At 47.0% G+C, this 8,859-nt stretch overlaps 1 non-coding gene across 1 annotated transcript; it reads left to right on the top strand.

The window, feature by feature from the left end:
* Window positions 1–60: 60 nt before the first annotated feature.
* On the top strand, window positions 61–132 carry TRNAT-CGU. The gene has a single exon. It is a non-coding gene; the product is annotated as a tRNA-Thr (tRNA).
* Window positions 133–8,859: the final 8,727 nt, after the last annotated feature.

Raw genomic sequence — 8,859 nt, 5'->3', positions numbered from 1 at the left:
CGAGGCGGCGTTCGGGAGTGGCGCCAGCATACAGGGGCGTGGGGCCGGCCTGGCAACGCAGGCGCGGTGGCCAAGTGGTAAGGCGTCGGTCTCGTAAACCGAAGATCACGGGTTCGAACCCCGTCCGTGCCTCGGCCCCTGCGGGGGGGGGAACCTTCGCCTGGAAAATTTTTAGGGGAATTTCGAGCGAACGGCGGGCAGGAGCTGGGCTGCTCCCTCCTGCTTCGCCTCCTAGGCCCTTGGGGCGGAGGGGAAACTACTCCCGGGGACAATGGGGGGGCCGCAGCGAGGCGCGCGAGGGCCTGTCCCCAAAGCCAGAACGGCCGCATTTCTTCCAGGTCTTGCGAAGCAAAACAGCGGGCTTCCCCGGCTGAGCCCGCAGGGGCCCGGGGCCCTGGCGGGGGAGGGTCGCTGCCGCGGGGTGAGCCCGGGAGCTGCTCCCCGTCCGCGTGTGTGGGGGCGGAGGCAGTGTTACGATGTGGGGGATCGTGTTTTATTACATATTGTTTTAGTGTAATAATGTTATCTGTCGCTGCAATGATAAAGGATTAAAATAAAAAATTAATGCCTTTTACCCAGTTTGTATTGTGCAAGCTGCCCTGAGCCTCTTCTGGAGAGGGCGGCCTGTCAACCAAACGTGTGTTTTTCAGGAACGATCTCAGGTTGATACCAGGGGCAGGGCTTCTCTGCCGGGTGGAAGCCATGAAGGGCTCCTGCCAGGGGATGTGGAGCCCGCTCTGACACCAGTGGGGATGCGATGTGATGCAATGCGCTGCGTAGGCGGTGCACAGGGGTACACGTGCACCCCCTGGGAGTGCTGGTGTACCCCTTGACTGGCCGCACTCCCCACTTAGGTGATGGGCAGGGGGGCAGGGGGGAGCACCGGTGGCCCTCCTGCGAGCACCAGCCAGGGAGTGGGAGCGCTGGATGTAGCACTGCGGCCACTTCCCAGTCAGCGAGATTGGCCACGGGCCCCACCTCCCAGTCACTGACTGGTCACTGTGGGACTAAGGTGGCACCAGTCGCCCATGCCGGACACACCAGCGCACCAGAGCAGACTCGATAAATGGACTCAGCTGGAGCACAAAAATAGATGCGCTCGGCAGCCTGCTGCATCACGTGTATCAGTGTCTCCAGGCTGAAAAAATGGTGACGAGGCACTTCGAAATACATTCAGTGAGCTTTAGTTCACAGTGGCCTGCCGCCATTTTTTCAGCGCGGAGACGCTGATATACGTGATGCGTGAGAACTTTTAATTAGCGTGGCTCCCTAATTAAAGCGCTCAGCACCACGTCCCAGAGCACATGTAAAAATGCCCAGAGAGCATGAATTTGGTACAGTAGCCAATGCAGCATTACATGTCCCTAAATCATGCTGATGGACTGGCCTTGGTGGAGGTCATGGAGGTATTTAAAGTCTTTTTTTTTTCTGGAACCACCTTTGCCTGTTCTGTATCTCTGCTGATCTTTGAAAGGCAGAGGGGAAGAGGGTAATTTAAAGACTGCACACAATAATCCCTGATTATTTTTTTTACCTTTTACCTTTTTTTCCTGTCTACACATGTTCATGTGTAAGGTTGGCTAAGGCTTTTCCTAACATACATTAAGATTTCCATACCAAATCTGAAGTACTAATCTACAGACATGTTTTATTTTTTGTGGGTTTTCATCTTATCTGATATATCTCTAAACCAGCATTTCTTAACCCCTGAGTTGTACAGACGCTGGCGGCATCCAGCAATGATCTGCACCCAGCTGCAGATGCTGTCGCCAATCTCAGGGGGTGCACCCACGTGCACTCCCTATGCAGTACCAATGCCACTGTCACTGCCAGACTCAGCCCAGCTGCCCTGGCACCCCAGCCCATCTGCTCCACATCCACTGCTGAGGGCACTAGATGAAGTCTCCATGAAGACTGGCCCGGACCTCCATGGGCAGAGCACACTTGGCTGGGTGGATAGTGTGGTCAACGGTGGGTGGGGAGGGGCATCCAGGAAAGGGACAGGTGAGCAAGGGCTGGGGATTGCAGGGTGGTGACAGCACAGGGCCAGGGCCTGGGGCAGAGATGTGGTCAACTCCCCGTATGTCCCTGCAATGGGCAACGGTTTTGCAAGCAGGGATGTGCAGAGAGCAGATCCCAGCCCCACCGGCCTGTCCTGTTCCTGGACCTCGCTCCTTTGGGACTGCCTAGGCTGCAAGAATATCACCTAGTCCTAAAGGAGTGACGCATTCACAGGGGAAGCAGCCACCAGCCTCCTGGCTCCTGACAGGAGCAAAGCAGGTGGACCTGCGCTGAAAGCAGGTGCCTCTGCTGGCTCCGAGGACTCCAACACATGCTGCATTCCAGAAATCCTGTTCAAAGAGGCTGGATGGGGAAGGGCTGCATGTGTGGCTTCCTCCTCCCTCTTCCATACCTGCTGACAACCCTGGCGGTGAAGCTCTGCTGCATCAGCCCAGCCCCAAATGCGCATCAGCAATGTCCCTGTTCTCCATTGATGTGTTGAGTTTACAGTAAGCTGAATACACAGGTAAGACACAGGACTAGAAGGCTTATCCTGAGTTAACAAACCCCTCCCCTGTCTTCACAGGCAACCATATCATGCATGAACACTGCATGCCCCCAGAGGCTGGGGGCGGGGCACAGTGAGCTCCTGCAGGCGGTGGCAGTGCTGGCGGCAGCGGGGGCATGGGGGCGGCAAGCGGTGAGCTCCTGCAGGTGGCCAATGCTGTTGGCAGTGGGGAGTGGCAAGCGCTGACCAGTGGTCGGCGACCACCCCCAGACACCACCAATGGTGGCGGTGGCAGCCAGCAGTGATCAGGGACCACCCGTAGACGCTGCTGGCGGTGGCAGTGGTGAGGGGTGCTGTAAGCGGCGATTGCCCACAGTCACTGCCGGCAGCATCGGTGGCACTTTTTGCAGGGAGTGCACCACCAATCTCGGGGTGCACCCGCTATGCGTCGCGAATGTTATCATGTAATCTTGTTCATAAGCTTCTAGCTTCACCCTCAAAGTAGTTATGTTTAAGCACCTATAACTCATGTTGGAAGACTGGCCCAGAAGTTTATTATTCTGATGGTTAGAAACTTTCTTTTCAATCTTTGTTTTACAAGGCTGAAAGCTAAAATCTTCTCATGAGACACGCTCTCTATTCCCATTATCATCTTAGCTCTTTTCCTTTTCCACTTTGAATTAACCTTTTTAAAAATATGGATGGCCAACATTGAACATAGTATTCTAGAAGAGGGCTCACCAGTGTCTTGTACAATTTTGTGACTATTTCCTTATCTCTACTATAAATCCAACAGCGGCAGCAATCCCTCACGGTTGAAGATGATCACTCCCATGGGTCGAGGGTTGTAGATGAGTCCGTTGATGGCTTAGAAGGCCGATCCTAGAGCCACAGATTCTCTGGCAAATGCCACAAGTGGTGGTTAAAGATAGGGTGAAAACACAGCTTTCTCGGTCTTCTTTCCTTTCCTTCCATTTCTGTCATTTTTCTGTTCTCCCCTGCTCCCCCGGTGTCCTTTGTCTTTGGCTGAGTTGGGAGTATAACAGTTGTTTTGGTAAATATACATTAGGCCTGCACACACAATGCCCTGTCCACCACAGCTGATGTTGAATAATCAATGCTTCCATGCTGGTGGTCTTGGCATTGGTGTGGACACTGGCATTTGTGCAACGATCCTCCCACTTTATGCCAAGGATCTTCCAGAGGTAGTGCTGGTGAAGGCTTTCCAAGCTTTTCAGGTGGTGTCTTTAGGTCACCCAAGCTTCACAGCCATAGAGAAGAGCTTTCCAGAATCAAGGCTGATGTAACTTTGCTTTTGGCACAGAGGCAGGAAAGACTGAAAAATTTCCCATCTATCCTGTACTTGATGCCGATGCCATGTGGCAGTCAGGGATAAGCATCTTGATGATCACAGAAAAGATGGAAAACAGAATTGGTGCAATCATGCAGCCCTGCTTGATGCCATTTTGAATGGCAAAGGGTTCCATAGCCGAGCCACTGCATAGGATAGAGGCAGTCATCTGGTCATGAAGGAGTTTTACATTTTACATAAGGAGGCTGTTGCACGTTGGCAACTGCACAGGTCTTGGCAGAGGAGAAACTTGTGTCCAGTGGCAAGCAGATCCAAGACAACAGGGGTTACTCTTCCACTGCAGCTTTCATCTGCTTTCGCAGCCATCGAGAAGTATGCCTTCTGCATCTGCCCTGCTCCACCATTGAGGTTTTTGTGTCATACTGGACTGCTTTTCATCTGATACCTCAACTTTGACCATACCACCATGGGTGACCCTACCAGGAGTACAAGACTCCTGACGGTGTTGCTTTTAGGGTCACTGGTACAAGCAAGCTCTCCACCCCATCAAGGTGGCTGTCCATGGTGAGGACTATACATACCTCTACTGATACACCCTAGGGCAGGGGTGGGCAAAATGCAGCCTGCAGGCCGGATGTGGCCCGCCAGGCCATTCTATCCGGCCTGCGGGGCCCCTAAAAAATTTTGAAAATTAATATTTATCTGCCCCTGGCTGCCTGTCATGCAGCCCTCAATGGCTTGCCAAAACTCAGTAAGCGGCCCTCCGCCCAAAATAATTGCCCGCCTCTGCCCAAGGGGCACACCCAAACAAGCATACATTTGCAGGGGTGCGTGTTTGCTACAGTAAAAATAGCAGCAGCACAAATTGGTGCTGCTGCTTGTTGCCACTACACAAGCCTCTACACATGGGGTTTGGTACAGGGCAAAATGCCCTACTAAGGCATGCTGGAGGAGCTAAGGGACAACTAGAGGGGGGGAGATGCTCTGGCCAGCAGCCAAAGCATCTTCCTGGAGACCCAGCCTCCATGCTTGCCAGTGCATACTTCTGAAGCATGCACCATGACGCTTTTCTTTTTTTTTTTTTTTTTTTGCTTCAGCTTTTTTGGGTACTGGAATCTCTCCGTATCAAACTTTGGTGCCGCAGTGCAAATTAGCGGTGCAGTGAATGTTTGCACATGTGTAGCATGAGGTTGGTGGTGCCCCAAACCACATATGTGCACTCGTCTGGATGTGCTCTAGGATTGCTTTGCCCTATTCAGTGGCTGTATCACAATGGCTCCTCATAGCCATCCTATGACTAATATACCTATATATCTTTTTTTGGTAATTTCCAATTAATAAATCCAAAAGGTATAGTACAAATTATTATTACTTTCTAAGCATGTCAACTTCCATTTTGTGCTATTTAATTTTTGCTGATTTCTATTATTCAAGTCTGCTATGTCATCCAGTTCTTCCTGTGTGATATACTGAGTCTCCTTTGTATTGACAATGCCTTCCTAGTTTGTGTCATCCGCAGATTTCATTTGTACACTTCTACTTTTTGGATCAACCACATTAATTAAAATATTAAATAAGAGTAATTCTAATATAAATCTTTGAGGACCTTCACAAGTAACTTATCTCTAGCCCAGTGATTCCCCTTTCAGCAAAATCCATTGTTGTCTCCCCTTCAGCCAGTTCCTTACCACTTTAAAAATCTTGTATTAATACACATGTTCTCTAGTTTAATTAATCATTTCCCATGTGGTACTGTATCCAGTGCTTCTCCTAAATTCAAGTGGATTAGATTTATTGCATTTCATTTGTCAAAATAATTAGTTGTCAGACAAAGACATCGGGATCATCTGGCACAATCTACCTTTAGTAAAACAACGTTGCACTTTTCTATTTTCCATTTCTTTAATTATTCTTCCTGTCAAAGCTTTAGTATGCTATTGAGGTCAGATTATCAGGTCTATAGTTGCGCAGATCACTTGTGGTTTTAGGATCTCTCTTATTATTAGGGAGAGAAAAGATGCTAGGAATTGTACAGGTAAACTTTAACTTCTGAGATACAGATTGGAGAACAAATCAACTAATAATGAAACAGCAGTTATTTCTATACTAAATTGTGCCTTTGGTGCAGTGACCCCTACATACTATTCTGGCAGCTGGAAACTGGAATGTCATAGGAATGTTCAAGCCATATACCCTGCTGACTCCGATGTGCTTTGAGGACACCTCCTGTGCCAAGGGCTCCAGTGGGGGAAATCAGCTATGCACCTGCTAGGGACTCCACCTACATCAGAGCCCTTACAGCAGAGGAATGTCCTGGAGCACTTCCTGGCTTCTTTTGGACTTTTCACCACAGCTAATAACAATGGGGTGGGGAAATAAAGAAATGGGAGAAGTAACATCAGTGGGAGTAATATATACAAAATTAATCACATGAAAGTCATGACATTAATACTGTCTCCCTGTTTTAACTTATCCTGCAGCTAACATTATGGTATCTTTTAGTATTAGACTAGGCTTTGAAACTCCATGCACTGCCTAGTCACAATGGTGAAAGAGGAAAGAGCGTTAACTCATTCCAGCCCTTTATAGCTGTGTTTCTCAACCCATGGGTCATGACCCAAACGTGGGTCTCAAGAATATATGAAAGGGTCACGAACAAACTTTAAAAATGGATTTTCTCTTAAAGGAGAAAAACATGTGAAACCACAGCTTTTCCCTTGCAGGCTGTCAGAAATTCAGCCTGCAAGGGGCTGCTTGGGGCCCCCCATGGCCCACACATCCACCCCCTTGTCCCATACACCCACACCTCTGCCTCACACACTGTGGGGCTTGAGCCTGGGGGAGGGGAGTTGGGAGTGGGGGGCACTGTTGGGACTGGCCATCGATGTTTACAAATGGGTCCTGGTACAAAAAAGGTGGAGAACCATAGGTTTATAGGACTGAGCTTTATTTCCTAGCTAATTTAATTTTACATGTGACAACCAATATGACCAACAGAGGACAGCAAATACATTTTATAATGATCAAAAGATTCTGAACTTCAGCTTGTCATCCTCATATGGAGGGTATTAATTTGAGTGGCAAAAGTATGTTGCAAAAATTACTGCCAGCTCAGAAATACCTTTTGTAATTATCTAAAGCGTTGTTTTAAATTCCAGAAAGATTATTTAGAAAGTGTTCTTTTAATCCACTTCTAAACAGGTATAATTACTAATGAAAATGTATAAATGTTCAACAGTTAGCTCTGTATTTTTATGCCATTGCTTTTTCAATAAAGAGGTAACAGGTAAATGTTAGAGGACACTTTAAAGGAAACTTCAGAGAGACTTTGTGCATACTACTATGCATCTTTCAATACTTCAGTGATTAATAGCAATATTTTATAAACTACTAAAAACAAAGAGAGCATAGAGCCAAACACCAGCATCTTCGTTGTACTTGATGCTGGGGAGGTGGCGACAGGAAGGTTTTTAAAAATTGTATTGAAAATGTGAAGAACAAAAGCAAGAATTTTACCTACTCAATAGGGGGTTAATTATGAAAATCCAATTAACCAACAAAAGTTAAACATGTTTAAACCCTTTTGCCAAAAGCTATTCATGATGGTTTCTACAGTAGTCATTGCTTTTGCTGGATAGTTTTTCTAAATTAGGAATCCATTGCTATCAATAAATAATAGCACTTTCACATCTATAGTTCCTTCTGGGAATCTTAGAACCCTTTACAAACATTAAGTCATGCAACATTTCTACATTTCTATGAGTTAAATAAAGTATTTTTAGTGCTTCATTGGGACTATTCACATGAGTTCAGAAATGCTGAAGGACTGGGTTGGAACACATCAGATAGATGTAAAGCATATACAAGGTAAACATAAAGATTTATGAGAAAAAAACAGTAATAATTGACTGTCACAGGAGTGTTGTTCAAATTGCTTTATATAGGGCATTTATGACCTATTTTGTGAGTTGCTAAGCACCTTCAACTTCTGTCTTTGGCAAGTGACAGTGACAGCCTTTCACAGGACTGAGGCCCTAAATAGAGGCTGATCATGCACATTCCTATTCACCTGAGCAATAACAATTACAGTTACAATTTTGCATACATTTATCAGCAGTTTAAATGTGACTAAAGTTTGCAAGATGCATTAATGCAACTGAAGTCTGCAAGATGGCATCCACAGATCATGTAGAAAATATTGCGTAAACATTTGCTAAGCTTAGAATACCCCTGTGATGTAAGCAAGCATTATTATCACCCTGTGTGTGTGTGTGTGTGTGTGTGTGTGTGTGTGTGTAATTTGTGTATTCCTTGTATTTGCTTTGTGCATGTGTCTGCTGTGAGGACACAGACAGGGAAAAAAAGTAAACACAGGAGGCAGACATCTATAAACATTAGTAGAAAATGAAGAAAGGGGGTTACTGATTAGCTTTCCTCCATATGACACTCCTAGATCTTATCTGAGCCATGTGAGTTAAGTGCTTTGCCATTCTTCTTTTTTTAACTATTATCTGATCAGAGAGGCATGAAAAGCACTTTATTGCTCACTTGATTTTTTTTTCTATGCTAGGAGCCCTCTGCAGGAAGTGAGGCTGAATTTCACAAGTCTTCCCTTTCTGACGTCTCCTGAATTTCTAGGAATGCCCCTTCCCTGTTACTATATTTGGAGGTAGTTTCTAGGAAAAAAAAAAGCCTTTTGAGAGGCTCCTGGGCTCAGCCCCCGTCCTGTGCAAGGACCCGCGCCCCCAGGGGTCCCTGTCGAGGAGCCCGGCGGAGTTGCGAAGCCGGGTGCCGGCGATCCCCAACTCCAGGCAGCGCTGCCTCTTTGTAACAATGTTGCAGAAATGAGCATGGAGAGGGGAGAGGTGTCTGTGGCAACAATGCGTGGATCTTCTGTAGTTATCTCCGGGCTGCTGATTTGACTCCGGCACTTTTCTTTTTCTGTTTCAACGGAAGAGGATTTTTTTGTTTTGTTTTTTGTTTTTGCTTTTAATCTTTATGGATTTTTTTTTCTCTCTCTCTCTCCTTCTCCCCCCGC

The sequence above is a fragment of the Alligator sinensis genome, unplaced genomic scaffold, assembly GCF_000455745.1.
Source record: "Alligator sinensis unplaced genomic scaffold, ASM45574v1 scaffold73_1, whole genome shotgun sequence".
Lineage (NCBI taxonomy): Eukaryota > Metazoa > Chordata > Crocodylia > Alligatoridae > Alligator > Alligator sinensis.
The sequence above is the reverse complement of the archived record's forward strand: the minus strand, read 5'-3'. Positions and strand labels throughout refer to the sequence as shown.